The sequence below is a fragment of the Lissotriton helveticus genome, chromosome 1_1 (assembly GCF_964261635.1).
Source record: "Lissotriton helveticus chromosome 1_1, aLisHel1.1, whole genome shotgun sequence".
Taxonomy (NCBI): domain Eukaryota; kingdom Metazoa; phylum Chordata; class Amphibia; order Caudata; family Salamandridae; genus Lissotriton; species Lissotriton helveticus.
In genome coordinates this window covers 1,130,473,980-1,130,495,398 of record NC_136057.1, presented here as the reverse complement: position 1 = coordinate 1,130,495,398, position 21,419 = coordinate 1,130,473,980, and positions in this window count along the sequence as shown.

The following is a 21,419-nucleotide window of genomic DNA, read 5'->3' as shown; positions in this document are numbered from 1 at the left end:
GAAACCCATCAAGGTAAATGAAGCTGATACACCAAAGAAATTTAGATTCATTCTAAAATACAATCGGCAAGAAGCAGCGGTGAGAAACATAATCAGAAAAAACTGGCATCTCAGCCGCCAAGATACGATAACCGGAAATTCTGTCCCAAAGAGACCTGCTATTACCTACAGCAGTTGTACCTCTATGAAGGATGTCTTAGTCAATCATGATCCATGCGGCCCTCCAGCCAAAAGTACATGGTTAAGTCAGACACTGGGATTTTTTAAATGTAACACGTGCAACACCTGCCAACATGGGGTATCTATGACAAGTTACACAACTCCCTTTGGCGGCCAAGGCAGCAATATAGACAAAGCATTAAATTGCAAAACGGACCATGTGATCTATGTGGTGAAGTGCCCTTGTAAATTAAAATATATTGGGAGTACCATCTTACAAGGGCACAAAAGGGTGCTCCAGCACATACAAGCCATCAAAAACAATGATCAAGCTGACCCCATGGCCCGCCATTTCAATGAGAGGCATGACGGTAACTCAAAGGATCTGAAATGTTATCTAAATAGATTCAATACCCATCAATAAAAGGGGAGGGGACCGAGAAAAGCCACTCAGGAGAATGGAGATGCAATACATCTTGAACCTTGACAACAAGCATCCCAAAGGATTAAACATTTTGGAAGAACTGTATGCCAGTCTAAACACATAAATTAATGCAAATTTGCACAGACAACATAAAATGTCCAAAACAGTCCCAGTCCCAGTCCTGACTCCAATGCCATTAAAGTTTTAAATGCCCTTTGATAATGCAGATTTCCAAAACCAGAAAAAAGACCGCCCAAAGCATTCCCACAAAAAGATGAACAACTTTTTAAACTCACTCATTTTTACAGATTTAAAAAAAAATATATATATATATATTGTTTTGCACAGCTCACTTTCACGTTTTATATATTTGCACATAAGGTAGCAACTGACAAATCATAAATAGAATTGGTTTTAGAAGTTTCCCTAGTCTAACAGCTTTTAATTTTGACATATGGAGGCTAATGAGCACCATGATTTGAGGTATTTATACCAAGATAGAATCAAATCTGCAAACCAACTGCTAGCATTTATGCACTGATTTTATTGCTGTGGTACTGTATATATATATATATATACATATTTATTTATCTACCTATTTATTTAAATATTGAATATGCATTAGTATGTACATGTATTTTCCACTGTAAAAAGTTGTATATGGATATATCTATTTATTTATTTATTTATATCTGGTGTCACAAAAATGTTATGCTCAGCAAGCATCGGGGCCAATGCTAAAAAAATGAATATGCTGTAACAATAAGGGGTTGTTGTCTATGATAGCAACTGAGAGTTCTAACGTTACCTCTTCTATGCTTATGACTTTACCCGTTGCAGCTAGGCACCTATCACTTTAAGATACAATCACATGATGTGAAAAAAGTAGAAAATGGGAAAAAAAGTGAACCATATATAAAACAGCTGTTAAGGTTTGAAGCGCGTCATGTGATCAAGTCCCCTGGGAGGGACGAAACGCGTAATGGCTGCTGCATTTGTTTGGGAGCAAGAATAAACATTGCAGTTTAACAAGACTCCAGTGGTCCGTGCTCTTTCTTTGCGCATTTGGGAAAAGGCGCTACTAGAAAGGAGTATTTGGCGATATACATATATATGAACATATATATGTAGCCACCAGGGACTGGCCCTTGGATTGGACCTCGGCGCACTTGAAAATGGTGCGTAAGGGGACCGCAGGACAGCCTTTTTTTTTAAATAAAACAAAGTTAACATCGCCCACAGAAGGGAAGTAATTATGAGGCCCAAGACGCACTAAAAAGACCAGCATGCTCGACACTAACGCTCATACGGGCACCCACCTGAGGGTAATTATTATTGGAGCAATCATGGGGTCAAGGTGTGTTCAGGAGGCCATGCGATGTTCAAAGCCCCTCCTCTGAAGAAGGCCTAGTGCGGCTGAAATGCATAAGGACAGTGGGGCTTCACAAATGGTTTAATAAACTGTGGAATCTTACCTGCGGTGAGTGCGGCTCAATTCTTTCGAGGAGGAGAGGGTCTGGATGAAACACACACATATATATATATATATATATATATATATATATATATATATATATATATATATATATATATATATATATATATATATTCACTGAAAAAACCATAGGTTATAGACCATATATAGTTAGGAATTAGCATTTAGAAAACCTTATTTTACTCACACAAAACCATTGAAATTCCATATATAGTTAGTTGCACTAACTATATATCGCGCATCCGCAATCCACTGCTGATGATGTCACATATTACATCATTCATGACATGGTCAGTGACATCACTGATGACATCACTGATGACATCTCAAATGACATCACTGATGACAACATCCAGTGACTGTATGTTTCTGTAAAGTTAAAATATGTTTTACATATTGAAGAATGAGTAGATGTATAAGTGTCTGAATGAAGGTTTTAGTAGGTGCGTGGTTGACTGTATGAGTGAGTGATTAAATGCGTCCTACTGAATGCATAGGTTAGTGACTAAACTGTGTGAAAGTTTGCATCAGTATGTCTGTTGTTGTGCAAGCTGCTGCATGTGTTGATCAGTAGCTATATGAGTGGCTATATGGGTTATTGATTGGTTGGCCAAGTATTTGTATGGGAGACTGAGTGTGTGTGTGGCTGGTTGGGAGGTGTGTGACTCTGTGCAGATCAATGTGTACTTGTATCAGTGATTGTATAAGAGAGTAAGTATGTGTTAGTATATGTTTGAAAATGTAAGGTGCTCTATGTTTAACTGTATAGATTAGAAAATGGAGGTGTGATTGATTCTTTGCATGACTGACTAGGTGTGTGAGTAACTCCATGGATGAGCAACAGAGTGTAAATGTCTGTATTGGTGTATGAGTGCATATGATAGTGTTATAAAGATGAGTGATTGTATGTATGAATGATTGTATGGATGAATGAGTGAATGTGTGTGTAGACGTAGGAATCAGTGAGTGCGTATGTAGTAACTAGTATTGGTGTGTCAATGGTTTCAAAAATTATACTCTGTATTTAACACTGGTTGTAACAGAGGTTATATTAAAATGTGAGGAGATGCATTGTATTGTCACATGAATGATATCATCAGTGATGTGGTCATTGATGTCAAATGAGATGTCATCAGTGATGTCATTTGAGATGTCATCAGTGATGTCATCAGTGATGTCACTGACCATGTCATGAATGATGTAATATGTGACATCATCAGCAGTGAATTGCGGATGCGCGATATATAGTTAGTGCAACTAACTATATATGGAATTTCAATGGTTTTGTGTGAGTAAAATAAGGTTTTCTAAATGCTAATTCCTAACTATATATGGTCTATAACCTATGGTTTTTTCAGTGAATTTTCAAGGTTTTGTAAATGCTAATTCCTAACTATATATGGTCTATAACCTATGGTTTTTTCAGTGAATTTCATTGGTTTTTTAACAGCTAATATCTGTAGCTGTAAAATGTATTCTTCTATAAATCCAAAAATATATTTTATATGTTTATGAATAATTTTTTTTTTTTATATTTTTTTTTTTTCGTTCCCGCTTCGCGAATCGGGAAGCTTCCCGTTAGCTGACCTTGATGCCGCGAAATAGACCGCGAGCCGGTAAACGTTTCTTTACCGCAAGTGCTGCGTTAGAAAACAACATCGTGACGCCTCCCGTCCGCATGACGTTTCACGTTGTCGCGTGATACGTCATATGACGTGCTACGTTAGCGAACTGGTACGCGAAGCGAGTCGCAAAGCGCAGGTTTCTGGAAGCAAACCGGGAGGCCCTGCAAAGCGCTTAACGTAAACACAGCAGGTCATGTGACTTGGTAATAACACTTTTCATTGGTTCATTTCACTTTTGGTTTCCTAATGATGTAAGACTAGGTCATATAATCTAAAATGAACACTTTTCATTGGTTGAGAACTCTTGTTTTTCCCAAATGATGAAAATCCCTCCTTCTTTCCTCACTCTGACTTTCATCATTGTGAGAGAAAGACCCTTTGTGATCACTGAGCAATGGCTTCTTTAGTAGCTTCAGCTGGTGCTTCCCCACCACCTCCACCACCTCCAAGGAAGAGTGGACCACCTGCTCAAGTTATAATTCAACAAGAAGAGGAAGAAGAGGAACAGAACGACGAACACGAAGAGAGGCAGTTTTTGCCTGAGGAGCCCAGGACGTCTCACCGGAAAGAAAACTTCATTTGGCAATTTTTTAAAATTCCCAAAGGTCAGAAAAAAGTAAATGCAAGATACGTAACTTGCCTTATATGTCAAGATAGACTGTCCAGAGGAACCGAGAAAAAATACAGTTTCGGAAACTACACAATGCATCGCCATATGACTAGGTGGCATCCTAACAACTACAGTGCTGCACAGTTTCGGAACGACCTAGATAATCTCCCTATTATGGCCAGAAGATCTGTTGTACCGGAAGTAACGGGACCAGAGGGCAGGGAGATGGTGCCAAATATACAAATGAGATTTGGTGAAGTAAAACACATCTGCGTATTTTGCGATGGATTCATTTGCTACGGAGAAAGAAGCATCACTCTGATCAACAGAGCTATTGACTATCATATGCAAGTTTGTACGAAACGCCCAAAATAATAAATACTTTTTTTTGTTTTGTTGCTCCTGTTGAGCCCTTTACAATGAATCGTTTTCATTGCCCCCTCCAAGAAAAACCCCAAAAAATATAAAACTGTTCAGAAAAATTCAAAAAAAGTAAAAAAAATTTCAGAAAAATAAAAAAAAAAGTTCTTTTCAGAACTACCTCCCCGTTATTAAAAAATTGGTACAATATTTGGAACTGTGCCAACCTCTATTTCTCTTAGTTCGCTTCCCAGTTCGCTCGCCGGTACGCGAACCGGAAGCGAACCAAAAACAGTAAGTATAAGGGAAGGAAACAGACACTTATGTTAAAAGAAAGACAGCTATAGGGGAGTAAACTAGAGATACTATTACCCGTAATCCACTGTTGATGATGTCACATATTACATCATTCATGACATGCTCAGTGACATCATCAGCAGAGGATTGCGGGTTTTTTGGCAACGTGCCTTATCCACGGTTTAATAACGCTGCCTTTTGCTTTATATAAGTTTTCAAATTGTATGAAATATATACCAATAGGTCGTTATGAACCTTTAGGTAGTGCTTTTCTTCATGAGGTCTGGTCGCTTCCATACACATACAGATGTTTCAAAGATGATCAAGAAGTTTATCTGAATGGAGAGGAATGCACTGAGACGCCAGATCATTCACTAATGTGTAGGCACATACAGTTACACGGTTCATGCAACAAACACCGACCAAATATGGCTTGCGTGTTGCAAGGCACGCCAGTTCCTGCTATCATCCCCACGTTCAAGTTGTTGGAAAATGGTAGTTATTTGATGCTCAATAATGAAGATTGTTCTGAGGTAATTAAAAGTATTCCTTTTATCGTAACAGTAAGTGAACGGGTTATTTGCTGCAGAAATGTTCTATTTCCTCCCACACATGAACATAGGGAGTTTTCAATTTGGCCACAAATACCAACCTTGGGAGAGATTTCAACGGCATGGCAAGAATAAGAGCTCTTTTGTCTCAGAGAGAGGTGGCCTTGAGTTCGGCCCGTGAAACTTTCGTGCTTCACATAGCGAACACCCGTAAGAGGTGCAGACCCTTTTCAATTCACATTTGCCTTTCAATTTCAGCAAGATGGTTCGGACTATCTTTAACGCATCCTCCACAAAGGCCCTGGCGCACTTTTTTAAAGTTGTTACCAGTGGTCTTGTGACTTCATTTGAGAAAATCTTTGGAGTCATCCCTGCTTTCTTTCATTGTATTTTCTCCACTCTGCTTCGTGGATTGGCATTTTTACTTGCATTACCAGCGGACGCTCTTGTGCTTTTTTACATTTTTAAATATGGATGTCCCTCCTATGCAACCTCCCACCCTGCAGCTGCTGACACTGTTCCGCAATCGCATGCTAGAATATTATGGCACAATGCCGTTGGCGATATTAAGCACGGCATATGGATTATCTTTTCGATTCTCCTACTTCACCTGTGTCCAGCCTGTATTTCACTGCCTGACCTGTGATTTCGATTGGGCCATTGATTTGTGTCTCTGCGGACCGGTTTCTCCTGACGTCGACTTTAATCAGCTGATGACTCCTATCATTACTCACGAGTTGGTTTGTCCTGGCGAAAGGATTATGGCTGTGGCATTGATGCATGGACTATTTGGTCCCTGGAATTTACTGGCGGCAGCACAGTCTTTCTTGGAACAGAGCTTTCTTGAAAACCCACCGAGCTGTCCTCTGATGGTGATAGAGGATCCAGTGCTGGGAGAGCACGTATGTTCTTTTCCGCTTTTAAATTGGATGGCTGAACTGTTTTCGGATGAAGACGGTGACTTCCTATTGGAGGCTGTTGCAGCTTATTTTGCATACACAGTTATGTCATAGACCTTTTTCATGTTTGATATGCTGAGTACTAGCATTTCATTGACAATTCATTGACTTATTTTTCAAGTTTTTATTATTTACCTTGCCTATTGGCTTAAGACTCGATAAAGTACTTGGCTGTTTTATTTTTCTTTAGCATTAAATTTTCCTAGTTTTTAATGCTTTACCTTGCGGACCGTCCACATATAAACTTGCAATCTGCTCTCATGAGATGGCACTTCTATTATCTTATTCAGTTCGTTTCCGGATCATGGGGAGGTGTCATCTAGGTCCTGGATATCTTTACACCGTGTTAAGTTAGCATGGGCTCATTACCGGTTTAAACGCCATTTTTCCTTTTTTGCAACTTCTGCACACGACACTTAGTTGTTGCTTTAGCTTTCCACCTAGTAGTTCATCGTGGTTTACATGAGAATAATATGTTATTGCTCTACTATCTGCTTTGCTTGTTAAACTATATCTGTACAGCGAGTGCTAAAGTTTCAAGAACAACACGATACAGAATTGTTATGAGGTCTGATCTCCACGACTTCATACTCATAACATAAGTGCAACTTCTGCCAATTCTGGGCATGAGGCGGGTTTTATATTGCTTTGCCGAACACACATACACAACAGTTGATGCGGTTCACAGGAAGAGAGAGCTGGTGTATGCTGATGTGATTCCTTCAAATCTAAGACACTAAAGTATGGGCACGCCCTAAACCAACCCAAAGAGACCTTCTTAGCAAATAATATAATATGTGTATTAGGGAGGGTGAGATATAAGCAGCCGCGGGCCGTGGAGGGAGTTACGGTGAGGCAGGGAGGCGGGGAGGGGGAGAAGCAGGGTGGAGCCCTCTCTACCCTGCCCCTCCCCCTCCCCGCCTCCCTGCCCCACCGTAACTCCCTCCACGGCCCGCGGCTGCTTATAAGTGTTGCTAACTCTTATTCATTTACAGCATGTTAACATACTGTCACCATTCGCTTTTTATGTACTAGTAACTATGCTGGTAATTTTGCTACTGATAATATGTGTACTTGTATTCTCCAACCTGCTTCTCCCCCTCCCCGCCTCCCTGCCTCACCGTAACTCCCTCCACGGCCCGCGGCTGCTTATAAGTGTTGCTAACTCTTATTCATTTACAGCATGTTAACATACTATCACCATTCGCTTTTTATGTACTAGTAACTATGCTGGTAATTTTGCTACTGATAATATGTGTACTTGTATTATCTAAGGTACTACGTCTGAGAAGACGGCATTAGTAAATAAACATTTCAAATACACATGTGTTCTTCTTAACTCCATGTTCTGGTTTCTAAGAAATATATAACGACCGACTGTTCATGAGTTCCACGTATCCTGAGGTACTATAAGTTCATATTCTGGATTGTCTAAACATTGAGAGTTTGTTATATCCAATGTGACACTGTACCTAGCTTGCTAAGGAGTTTTTGATTACTAACGTGAGTTTTGGGACACCCTAATTCGCCGAGGTTCCAATCCTCTGTCCACAGTTCTGTGTGAGAACAGAAACCCTGCGACAGGGGCACCCCCGACCCTTGCTGGAGCTTCATCACACTTGCGATATACAACTCCAGCAATGCGCCACCTTTACGGCACAGATACATCACGCATCTGTGCTGTTTTTGCCCCATGATGCGCCGCATTGTAAATGCAGCACACCATAGGTGACGGAACAGCGGCACAGAATGACTAACACATCCCTGGTGATGCGCCAGTCATCATAAATGTATCCCTATGCTTCTTATCTTGTTAGAGATGAACCGCCATATGTATCATCAAAGTTTTTTGCATTTCCTAAATAGCGAACTTTAAGGAATAAATAGCGATTCTTTACCATTCCTAGTTTGCGATTAGCTATTTGCTAATTACAAATTACCCATTCATTTCCTTCATTTCCATAGGGCGGTTGGACTCACTTTTAGCTCGAACGGCTGAATGGATTTCCACGAAACTTGGCAAAATTGTAGGGACTGGTAGCCCGATGTGCCTTTGCTATGTCTCAAGATATATGCTCCAGTGGTTTTTACGAAAATTAACTTTGAAAAATATATATTGGGCTACATTGGCCTATATATATGTTGGAGCCCAAATGTAGCCCAATGTAGCCCAATGAGGCCCAATGTAGCCCAATGTAGCCCAAAGATGGCCGCCAGACACACAAAAAAACAAATGTAGCCCAAATATCAGCCAGATGTAGCCGAACTATAGCCCAGTGACAGAATGACCAATCAGCTTCGCAAACCTCCGTTACGCGAAGCGGAGCGCTGTTACAGATATATATCTTTTTTTGAACGTTAATTTCTCAAAATCCACTGGAGCACATATATTGAGACCTAGCAAAGGCACATCGGGCTACCAGTCCCTAATATTTTACCAAGTTTCGTGCAAATCCATTCAGCCGTTCGATTATTATTATTATTATTTTTTTTTGCCCCGCGGGGCCCTTTTAAAACCTCCACATCAAACCTAGGGGGTCAGCGAGGATCTACTATTCCCCCTTATGGTCATTTGCCCCTTCGCTTTCGCCTCCTCTTGTCTCTCGATCCTACCGAGAGACAAGATGGCGGCCGCTACGGACTGTTTGGAATGTTGACAGACGCCGGAGAACCAATCAGCTTCGCTTCACAAAGCTCCGTTGCGCGAAAAGTACGCGTCCTGGGACGCTGCCTGGTCCGCTGTTACAGATATATATCTTTTTTTAAACGTTAATTTCTCAAAATCCACTGGAGCACATATATTGAGACCTACAAAAGGCACATCGGGCTACCAGTCCCTACAATTTTGCCAAGTTTCGTGCAAATCCATTCAGCCGTTCGGGCTAAAAGTGAGGCCAACCGCCCTATGGAAAACTCAATGTTAAAAACACGTTTTGGGACCCCCCTTTTTTCTCGGCCCCCCCTTGATGAACCCCCCCCAAATTTTCAAGGGCTGCTCAGAAACAAAATGTGCCATTTTCCTGAAAATTTCAGCCAATTCCGTCCACAAACGCCAAAGTTATTAGACATAGAATTTTCAAAAATCCCATAGAGAAAAAATCCTACCTATATATACCTACTGGCGACCGCCAGTAGGTAATATATATATATATATATATATATATATATATATATATATATATATATATATATATATATATATATATATATATATATATATATATATATATATATATATATATATATATATATATATATATTTATCCAAAAATAAGTTGCTAAACAAACAACAGGAGGGGCCCAAACAGGAGAAGATTTGGCTATTCTTTTAATGAAAGCTTGCAGATGAGTTACAGCAGAAAGTACGGCTTTTTCAAAAGTCCAGCCTGACGCGTTTCATTTTCTCAAACTTCCTCAGAGGCTGGGGACTGCAAACGTGCACACACACCTGTTGCGGGGCCCTCCTTAAATTTCTCCAATACCAGCACATTGTGGGTGTGGCCGTGTACACGGCATTCTGGTCATGGTAGTGTCCTCGCTCTTCCTCAAGTGAGTTGTTGTGCCCATGTCGCCAATTTAATATAATAAAACCCAAGTGGGGTGCTGTAATCATTCTGTGCTTCTCAAAAGTCAAATTGCTGCTTTTATTCCGCCTTCCTGTTCCCTTCGTGAAATGACGCCAGCCGGCATCATCTCGGGTCTGTCACAAACAGCAGGGCTCCATCCACGGCCTTGGCTGGCCGTCACACATCAAAAAATAAGTTGCCAAACAAACAACAGGAGGGGCCCAAACAGGAGAAGATTTGGCTATTCTTTTAATGAAAGCTTGCAGATGAGTTACAGCAGAAAGTACGGCTTTTTCAAAAGTCCAGCCTGACGCGTTTCATTTTCTCAAACTTCCTCAGAGGCTGGGGACTGCAAACGTGCACACACACCTGTTGCGGGGCCCTCCTTAAATTTCTCCAATACCAGCACATTGTGGGCGTGGCCGTGTACACGGCATTCTGGTCATGGTAGTGTCCTCGCTCTTCCTCAAGTGAGTTGTTGTGCCCACGTCGCCAAATTAATATAATAAAACCCAAGTGGGGTGCTGTAATCATTCTGTGCTTCTCAAAAGTCAAATTGTTGCTTTCATTCCGCCTTCCTGTTCCCTTCGTGAAATGACGCCAGCCGGCATCATCTTGGGTCTGTCACAAACAGCAGGGCTCCATCCACGGCCTTGGCTGGCAGTCTCAAATCCAAAAATAAGTTGCCAAACAAACAACAGGAGGGGTCCAAACAGGAGAAGATTTGGCTATTCTTTTAATGAAAGCTTGCAGATGAGTTACAGCAGAAAGTACGGCTTTTTCAAAAGTCCAGCCTGACGCGTTTCATTTTCTCAAACTTCCTCAGAGGCTGTGGACTGCAAACGTGCACACACACCTGTTGCGGGGCACTCCTTAAATTTCTCCAATACCAGCACATTGTGGGCGTGGCCGTGTACACGGCATTCTGGTCATGGTAGTGTCCTCGCTCTTCCTCAAGTGAGTTGTTGTGCCCACGTCGCCAAATTAATATAATAAAACCCAAGTGGGGTGCTGTAATCATTCTGTGCTTCTCAAAAGTCAAATTGCTGCTTTCATTCCGCCTTCCTGTTCCCTTCGTGAAATGACGCCAGCCGGCATCATCTCGGGTCTGTCACAAACAGCAGGGCTCCATCTACGGCCTTGGCTGGCCGTCTCAAATCCAATACATTCCTGTTGGTTGGATTTATTTGCGGTCACAACCTGGTCGCGAAGAGGCGCCCACCGCTGTTGGCGGGTCAGCTGCAGCCTCACGCAGATGCTGCAGCACAGGAATGAAGGTGAGCGGGCGCCATTACAGGGAGGGAGCCGGCTCGCAAGCTCTTTTGGCAGTCATTAATCAAGGCAGGCCCCGTCTTGGATTTTGCAAAAAATGTGTTTTATCAAGAGACTGTAAGCAGCGCACCCACTGGGGATAACATGGACTGCACTACATCACCCATAAGGCCATGCCGATGGCCACGCCCACATGGACAGGTGTTGGTGCACTCTCAGCAGCGCTGTTGGTCTCACGTAACTGAATGCCACTAAACAAAGGTCTTTACCTGAAACGCGTCTGGCTGGTTTATATGAAGTAATGCTGTTCCTTGAGGTTCCTGCTGGCAGGCTTTCAAAGAAATAAAGTTAGAGAGCTGATTTGTACCTTTGTGTGGTATTTCTCTTCAAATGGGTTCCTGTTGGTTGGATATATATATTTTATATATATGTTTTTAGCTTTGTATTGTTAGCTATTTTTAATCGAAAACGTTGCTTTTTACCAGTGTCATGTTTTAATGCCTAAAGATGTGTCCTTGATGACTAGTCTTTTTTTGTTGCCCATTATGCTTTGTGTCGCATTATCCAATCATATGCGTTCTTTGATTTGCACTTGCACTTTAAAAGTTGATTCCTCCCTCCATGGCGTCATGTGATCAAGGCCTCTGGGTAGGCCGAAACGTCATGCTGGCTGGGTGCGCTTTGATGAAATAAACACTAGATTGCTCACCTGTATTTCTGGGTCTACTTCTCGTTTCTGGTCTCCGTGACACTCCACGCACTAGGCGTTGGCGATTTGAATTGAATCTACAGCATTTTCTCGACCTGTGGTAAATAAATAAATAATTACCGGTACTATTTTTCTATACATTACATGAAAAAGGATAGCTCAATTAATAAGAGGCAAAATCCGTGGTGTCTGAGTCATAAGGGCTTTAATCAGATGGCTCGAGCCAATGGACCATCGGGTTCCATCACCTGCAAAGGTTCAGGAAGGGACAGGAATGACAGTCTCAGGAAAAGGGGAATGGCAGCTGCAGCATCTCATTAACATCATACAGTATATATAGTAAAACAGTACAATTGCATTGAATACAGTAGGCGTAACAAGTGACAAACGAAAGATAAGAACACATGGGCGTGAAAAGAAGGCGTGCACAGGGCGTGCACGGAGGCATGTGATGTAGACGTCACAGAAGTGTCATAAGTGGGTGGATACATGGAGGGGGCTACCTGGGCAGCTGGAACCTTAACCTACTGGTGCGCGCAAAACGAGCCATGACGTGTAACTGGGGAGAGCTGGGGGCTCTAACTTTTGGCACTAGAAGAGGAGACTAAAGTCTGGGATGTCAGGACGACATGTACCTATAGCATATCTGATATCTTGTGTTTGGAGAACATGTTGATAGAATCTAAAAGTCATCAGGGTAAAGGCTACTTGTCACTAAGGCTGGTGCATGCATATATTTCTTAATGTATTGTGTGTGCTATGAATCTTCTATGGACATTAATTCAGTAATTCTCTTACATGGAGACAGAAAGGCTAGAATATAGATGAAGATGTTTATGCGGTTCGTTAGCTAGGAATGTGAAGCCGGGGAGCTGAACTGATAACTAGAGGCATAACATATTCTTGGCAGACAGGCAGGCAGGCCAGGCCAGGCCGGGCACCGCGCTGCTTGGCAGAAAGTAAGTGAAGGGTCAGGGATGCGGGAGGGGCTACATCGCTCCTCGGAGTGGTTTCAGGAGACTTGAGGCTTGAATCTGGTGTCCGGGCCCTGTGAGGCCTAGAAACGGGGACAACTCGATGAATTAACGTGCACAATGTAAAGACGTTGGCAACATAGGCCTAATACTTGTTGCTTTCAGGAGGACTGGATAACTGGCATACTAACGTTGGACACAACCATAATTGTGCCTTTATTCGGTCAAGGGGGTAAATATGCATATCGATCATGCACATATAACATATAATGGGGAACACGTAGGGACACATGACAGGGCAAAATTCAATTTTCCTCATTCCCTCCCTGTTCCCTACATTTCCTTCAGGAGACATCAATATTCATGATACCATCTATCTGTTCATACAGCATCATTTGCTCGTCTCTTATCTTCTGGGAATGGGACTTTGGACTTGGAATACAAGAGGTAGCGCACAAGCCGCAAATCGCAGGGCCACATTGTAAACAGAGACAACAACTGAATATGATCATTACTACTATTCCTAGGAATGACAGTACTTTCCATCCCCATGCGGATATTATACTCCAGAGCCAACCGGACCATGTCCAGGTGCCTGGATTCTGGTGTAACTGATGGGCTATTTTATGAAGTCTTGTTATAGCTGAATATACAGACGGTGCGTTATTAGGAATGAAAATGCAACAACTAGATCCGATGACTCTACAAGCTCCGCCCCTATCGGCCAGTATGACGTCAAGAACAAGGCGGTTTTGAAGAACGACAAATCTCATAGCAGATTGCTCTTCTGTTAAGTTACCTAGGGCGGAAGTAGTCTCATTCACTACTGCTTCAAGGGTTCTGGTTAACCTGCGTATTAATTCACTATTCTGGACAGGACCTATGAAGAAAAAGAAACCTTTATTGAAATCTGTATACTGTTCTAATGCAGTTTCAGTCTGATCGACAATTGGGGACTCGATCTCCCTTCTATGTCTGACGTGTACTAGATGTATATTTCTGTGATAATCGGATGGGGCTAGAAAAACTGGTGGCAGTAGGAAGGCAATGTAACATGTTCCATCCCAATCTAGGGGCAAACGTACATATGCGGTCTGATCACATACAAAATATGAATGACGTGAGGCTTTGAAAGTAGACTTCCCACTGTCACTATACTCGACCACAGTAGTACAATCACTGTGTCCTAGGTGTACTGAACCATTCTTTCTGACACATAATTCGCCTTTCACTGGTAGAACTGTTATAGCAGGTAAGTCTAGAGTAGTCTCGGACTGAACATTCAAAACCATGAAATTGGAGGAGAAATTACCTAGATCATATACTTCATTTTCTAGATCTAACCCTGTCCTATGGGAAAGACCTTCCTTGTCTGGGACACATGTTCTATTCAGAAGGGACTTATCGTCTAAGGATGATGTCAACGTAAACCATGCTCCACACGAACCATTGTGTGAAAACGGATAGGGAAAGAGTGGCAGAACTCCCTTCGGTGTCTGAAAAGGGGGGAGTCGACCACACACCCAACAATTAGTGGCATTGTTTGTTTGGTGTGAATAGTGTAACATACGGATGAAAGTATTGTTGCGCATGGCAAGTCGGTAGGATAACTCGTGAGGGGGTAGGTCACTAAATGTGTGTTCTACTGTATTATTAGAGGAAAGATGTACATGCGAACCAAAAGGAGGAAGAAATACATGTAAAACATAACTTATACATGTTATCGTAAGACTCAGAAATAACATAAACAATAAAGTGACGATGCATCTGCTTCGCAGACTTTTTCAATAACGTATTCTCTTGGAGATTCTATCTCTCTCACTATGTGGGTCTATCTTATACATGTCAGGAACCTGTCTAACCGCTTCACCCGAGAGGGACTTAAACAATTAAACTGTCTGACTTGCTAGACCGTAGTTTCAATTTATACTCCTGCTGCGGAGTTTTCTCTAACAGGGGGAGTTTAGAGTCAGTATCGGGGCAGTCCTTGAGAAAAGTCTTTGGACGGAGTCCATGAAAACGCTTGATGTGGCTGGAATGTAGCCAACCCTTGCGTCCCTCCACCTTCACTGCGGTCCTTGTGGTCATCAGAACAAGTTTCGGCTCTTTCCAGCGGGGCTCCAGAGGGCTTGAACGATCGAAGTTGCGGATCAAAACCAGATCACCTGGAACGACCTCGTGCGGTTTCACCTGGGTGTTGTCTGGAAAAGCAGCCGCGACCTGTGAACGACAAGAGAGTAGTGCAGACATCAAGGAAGCTAGGTAATCTGTCAGCATATTACTGTCAACATCGGTTATTCTACGAGGCATAGGTGTACCCCACATGTTTGGGGGACGACCGAACACGTCTTCAAAAGGTGACAGACCTGAACGGGAGTGAGCAACCATTCTCATATAAAAAAGGGCGACTGGCAGGGCTACCATCCAATCTACACCTTTCTCGGCACAGACCTTCGCTATACGGATTTTCAGAGTTTGATTGTGTCTCTCGACGAGGCCAGCTGCCTCGGGGTGTCGTACGCAGTGGAACTTCCACTGGTACCCTAACAGAAGTGATACTTGTTTCATGAGTTCGGATGAGAATGGCTGGCCGTTGTCTGAATACACGACCCTGGGCAAACCATAGCGTGGGAAAAACTCACGAACCAACTGCCTGGCAGTGGTCGCGGCAGTGTAATCTGGGACTGGATATGCTTCTGTCCATCTGGACAAAGCGCATACAACTACGAGGACATACTTGAAACCTCGACAGCGATCCATCTGGATATAATCCATCTGGAGGACTTCAAAAGGGTGGTCAGGAGGATGGAATCCACCTTGTTCCACGGGGACACCTTTACCTGGATTGAACTGACAACAGATCATGCAGGTACGTACTTTCTGCTTTGCTGCTGCTCGTAAATGCTTGTTAAACCAGAGGTTCTGGATACTGTCTAACATAGCTTTTTCTCCTAAATGTGCTGGACTATGTGCTGTGTTAATAATGACTTGAACCATAGAGTCGGGGAGAAACCATGTGGCTTTTCCCTTCGTCAACCATCCCTGATCTGTCTGGACCCCTCCTTGTTCAGACCATTTCTTGATTTCATCTGGGGTAGCATGTGTCTGTATGTCTAGTACGTCTTGTGTAGGGTCCTTAACTGTCATACAAGTCGTCTGATCTGGAACATCTGTCTTTGTCATGTTAACTGGAATGTCTGGAGTCTGAGCTGTAAGCTTGGCTGTTCGATCTGCTAGATCGTTACCTTGGGAAATAGTGTCAGTGGCTTTCGTATGTGCTTTGCACTTCATAATGGCAATGGCTGTCGGTAAATGTATTGCTTCTAACAGAGCTTGAATGAGGGGGCCATGCTGAATCTTGGCTCCATGAGAGGTCATGAAACCTCTTTCTTGCCAGAGGACTCCAAAGTCGTGAACGACTCCGAATGCATAACGTGAATCTGTATATATGTTTACTTTCAGGTTCTTAGCTCGGATGCAGGCTTGGGTCAGAGCGATGAGCTCTGCTGCTTGAGCAGACAAGGTGTCAATACGATGTGTTTCTATAACTTCAGTTTCAGTAGTCACTGCATACGCAGCTACTAACTCTCCTGTACTTGTTCTCATACATGAACCATCCACGTAAAGTGTCAGGTCTGGGTCAGGTAATGCAACGTCCGTCAAGTCTTGTCTTGGCTTTGTCATGGTGTTAATAACTTCCACACAGTCATGTGTGGCAGGGTTTGATGTGATCGAGGGTAACAGTGTAGCAGGATTTAAAATGTTGCAGCGTCTGATTTCTATGTGTGGCTGAAACAGAGTCAGTTCATATCCTGTTAAACGTGCAATTGTCAAGTGCTGAGTCTGTGTTCGGTTTAAAAGAACTTCCACGGAGTGTGGAACTTGTACTGTCAGGGAATGTCCTAACACTATGGAATCACTTTGTCTGATAGCTAGAGCTGTGGCTGCAACTGACTTGAGGCACGCAGGCAGAGCCTGGGCTACTGGATCTAATGTGCTAGTAAAATAAGCACAAGGCTTGTGTTGTCCTGCTTGATCTTGCGTGAGAACAGATAATGCTGTACCATCACGTTCAGTAACAAAAAGTGTAAAAGGCTTACTATAGTTTGGTGTCGCTAAAACAGGTGCTTGGCATAAAGCTTTCTTTAACTCATTAAAAACAAGTGTATGTTCCTGGGTCCAAGGGAGGACCGTCGATGTGGCTGCCTCCTGTGTTGTCAATTGTATCAGTGGTTTGGCTAGGTATGCATACTGAGGAATCCATTGTCTGCAGTAAGAAGTGAGGCCGATAAAAGCTCGTACCTCCTTCTGTGTCTTGGGCTGTGGAAGATGTGCTATTAACTGAATACGGTCAGGTGTCAACTGTCTACCCCTCTTGGACAACAAGTGTCCAAGGTATACCACTTGTTGGACACAGAATTGCAGTTTCGAAGGGGACACCTTGTGTCCCATGTCTGCCAGGAAATACAAGACTGTCAGTGACGCATGTTCGCAGTCACGTTCTGTACGGGCTGTGATCAATAGATCATCAACATACTGGAGCAGGGCAGTGTCAGTTGGCATGTGAATACTGTCTAGTTGTCTTTTAAGTGCTTGACTGTAAATACTAGGACTTTCTGTGAAACCTTGAGGTGCACGAGTGAATTTATAGCTTCTTCCATTTAAACAGAATCCGAAAAGGAACTGGCTGTCTGGATGAATGGGGACACTAAAGAATGCGTTCTTGAGATCAATAACAGTAAAGAACGTAGCTTCAGAATCAATGGCAGTCAATAAGGAAGAGATATCTGGAACCACTGGGTACTGGGGTATGATACATTTATTAAGTTCTCGAAGGTCAATCACTAATCGATAAACTGGAGGTGCATTTGGGTCAGTACGTTTAAGAATCGGAATGATAGGAGAATTACAAACATTGGAGTCAGTTTCTACAACTACTCCTTGAGCGATGAGCTCGTCAATGATTTTCGATAAGGCTGCTACAGCCTCAGGTGGCAATTTGTACTGGCGGATTCGTGGTAATACAACACCTTGTTTCAGAGTGACACGATATGGTGTAATATGCATACAACCTACATCCGTTGGACCTTGCGCCCATAAATGCTGTGGTACATTCAGTAATCTTGGATCAAAATCACGTAACACATAATGACCTTTAAAATCACGTAAAAACAATCTCACTCCTTCCGGAGAGCAGCAAATAATAGCTCCTAATTCTTTCAATGTTTTAATACCAAGTAAATTTTCAGGACATGATTTCGTAAGTAACAAGTCTGTAGTTCGGGACAATGGACCAACTTCTAGAGAAACTGGTTTCGATATTTCGTTAACAATAGGCTTTCCTGAAAATCCCAGGGAAACATTTCTTGAGCCTGAGAGTGGAGCCCCTGGAACCTCGTCATGACTGATGGTAGTCCTACTTGCCCCTGTATCAATCAGAAACTTTCTGTCTTTCCCTAATACTTGACTGTGTACATAGGGACCCTCTTGATCTACAGGAATCTCGATGAGAGGCAAGCCAACCTCCCTCTCTAGGCTGTTTCATGAATACTGCTGATATTCTGGATAATCTGACTGTGCATACTGGTACATCTGCTGTGTAACGTGTTGTGTGGCAGCTATAGGCTGCGGTACTGTATCTGTCTGTTGTGCGTTCTGCGGTGGTTGCGAATTCTGCGGAACATGTTCTTGTCTAGGAGGACGCGGTCTCTCTTTCGTCTTACCTGTAGCTATGTTGTGTTTCAGAACTGCACATTCGTTTATATAATGACCTGGCTGTTTACAGTAATTGCATGTCCCTTTAACGGGAGCTGTAGAATGACTAGTTTGATTCGTACCCCTCTTCTGACTATCTGGTGGAACAGACTGTGCAACTAGAACTTTCATTTTCGTGTCTTTCATACGTCTCCTTTCGTGTTCTTGCTCTTCCCTGATTCTGTTCTGGTGATACTGTAACATCTGTAGCATTTGGGACGGGGTATTAGCTTGCCATGTACTCTCGACTTTTAATACTCGATTTTTAACTTGTGGTAAAGAATTCGCAACTAGTTTGGTAACAAAAAGATGTGGATACGACTCACTACTTGTTTTCAAACCGCTATTAATAATGAAACATTTCTCGAATCTGGAATAAAAATCACTAGTGTCTTCGTCTTGTTTCTGTTTACAGGCTGAGATGGCATCCCAGTCTTCCTTTTTCGTGGCTAGTAATCTTGGCAAGACTTGTATTAACAACTCGGGCAATGCTTTGGCTTTTTCCCCAAGACCAGTACCAGGAACTCGTGTATTATCTTCGTTCTCTAACGCGGTCCAGTCAATCTTTTTCTCTCCCACCTCCCATTCTTTTTCTTTAAGTTTTTCATATATGCCCGCAGGCAACAGGACCTTTAACATTTTGATGATATCAGGATACGTGTATTCTCCCATACGGAGCATGTCTTTTAACTCTCGGTGGAACCCTGCTGGATCTTTATCGTGACAGGGCACTAACTTCTTCATTTCTAGTAGTTCTATTTTCGTTATAGGGGTGTAAACAAATACTCGTTCGAGCTCACCCCCCGTTCCCTTAACAGGATGCACTTCTCGCAACGGATTCTGTCTATCTATGTAGAATGGGGGTGACACAGGAACATAATGCGAAGTCAGGAACGTTCTGTATTTGTGGCGTTGTTCTAAAATGACGCTAATTAAATCGGTACCTAGACCTTTCCATCTGTTTAGGAGTAGTTCGTTCAATACATTATATAAAGGACCTGGATCAGAATGCTGATCCTTGTACAGTGTAATGAGGTGCTGGATCATGTACATACCCACCAGTCGCTGCTCGACTGTGGGCAGCTTCAGAAACATTTGAGCCACTACTTCGTCTGAATACGTGGTAGAATCACTAGTCCATCGAACTGCTGATCGGGCTAGTTCTTGTTCATGCATGGTACTAAGCTCACTGTAACCTATTCGTAGTTTCAGAACTTTATCAGTAGCCTGGAATAATTGTTCAAGAGAACACTGTTCTGGTACGGGAGGAGGAAAAGCTTTCTTGTAGTCTGAGCGTGTGTGTCTATCAGAAGGTCTCGTTCTACCTACATACGCTATTCTGGTAGGATTCTCGTTGTCTACATCTTCGTCTGAAGAGTCATTCTCTTTCTCTGCTATTATCCTTGCTTTCTCCCTCTCGTGTATGCCTATAATTTCTTTACGAATCTTTCTGTACATGGTTTCTATACTATTTTGTGTCTTGTGTTTTCCGTCTGCTATATTGTCACTCCATCTTGTCAGGACTTTCATCTCTTCTTTGTCTTTATCAGGATGATCCTGTTCTCTTATTAAACAATTTATTAAAAATTGCAAAATCATGCCTTGAATCTCGACTTTCCTGTGTGTCATAGCTTCGTGAATACTTTCTGGTTTCTCCCCTGTTCGGATGAAATGATATATTCTGTCTAAATGGTCTTTCATATCTGATATGGTAATCAAAAAGTTTGCAACTCGTCGTAAACGTACGGAATATAATATCATGTGATCTTCGCCTGGCACTGGATCATATCTACAATCAGTAAGGTACTTTTTGAGTGCTTCGTACGTGGCCACTTTTGGCGTACGCTGTAATGCTGCGTCTCTCAGCGTCAGGCGCTTTGTTTGAGGCGGGGTGATAGGAATACCTCCCCCTGCTCCTCCGGAACTAGAATCATCAATTAATACTGAATGTGCGGCTGTTGGTAACGTGACTGGTAAAGTAGGTGTACGTAATGTGGGTTGGTCCTGGGGTACTGGCACATGGACAGGATTCCCGGGACCCACGGCTGGAGGCACAGTAATTACATTATTAACAGGGTGCTGAGGTTGAACTTGAACAGGCGGAATAGGATTCGTATTAGCATATTCTGGGACTGTGTCATCTAAATAAGAAGAAAGGAAAATTTCAGCTGCGGTCGGTTTATGACGTAGCTTAGTCGGGACCAATGGTGGCGGTAAATTACAGGGTGTTTCCGGGGTCGCTTTCGACAAACCCTCGGCGAGAAGGGGATACATACCTCTAATAAGGGCATTTCTTTGTCTGTCTGACTGTTCTGCTCTAACTCGTTCACCTTCTTCTAGTAATTCCCTTTCTTGGGCTTTTTCGGAGGATTCCCTACTTAATTCGGCTTTTCTGAATTCTTTTTCTGTTCTTTTATGGGATTCTTTACGCCACAATTCTATGGCATCTTTCTGGGATTGTCTGGCTTTCCTTTTCCATAATGCTTCTTCTACTCTCATGATGCACTCGGCATCCCATGTTCCTGAAACAGGCCATCTATATTTCTCTTCGAGATCTTTGGTGTAGTCCACCCATAAATCTAGATACAGTATGGCATCTAAGCCATGTTTATGATACATGAAATGTCCAGGACTGTCCCTGGGAGGGACAGGAACTGATTCTTC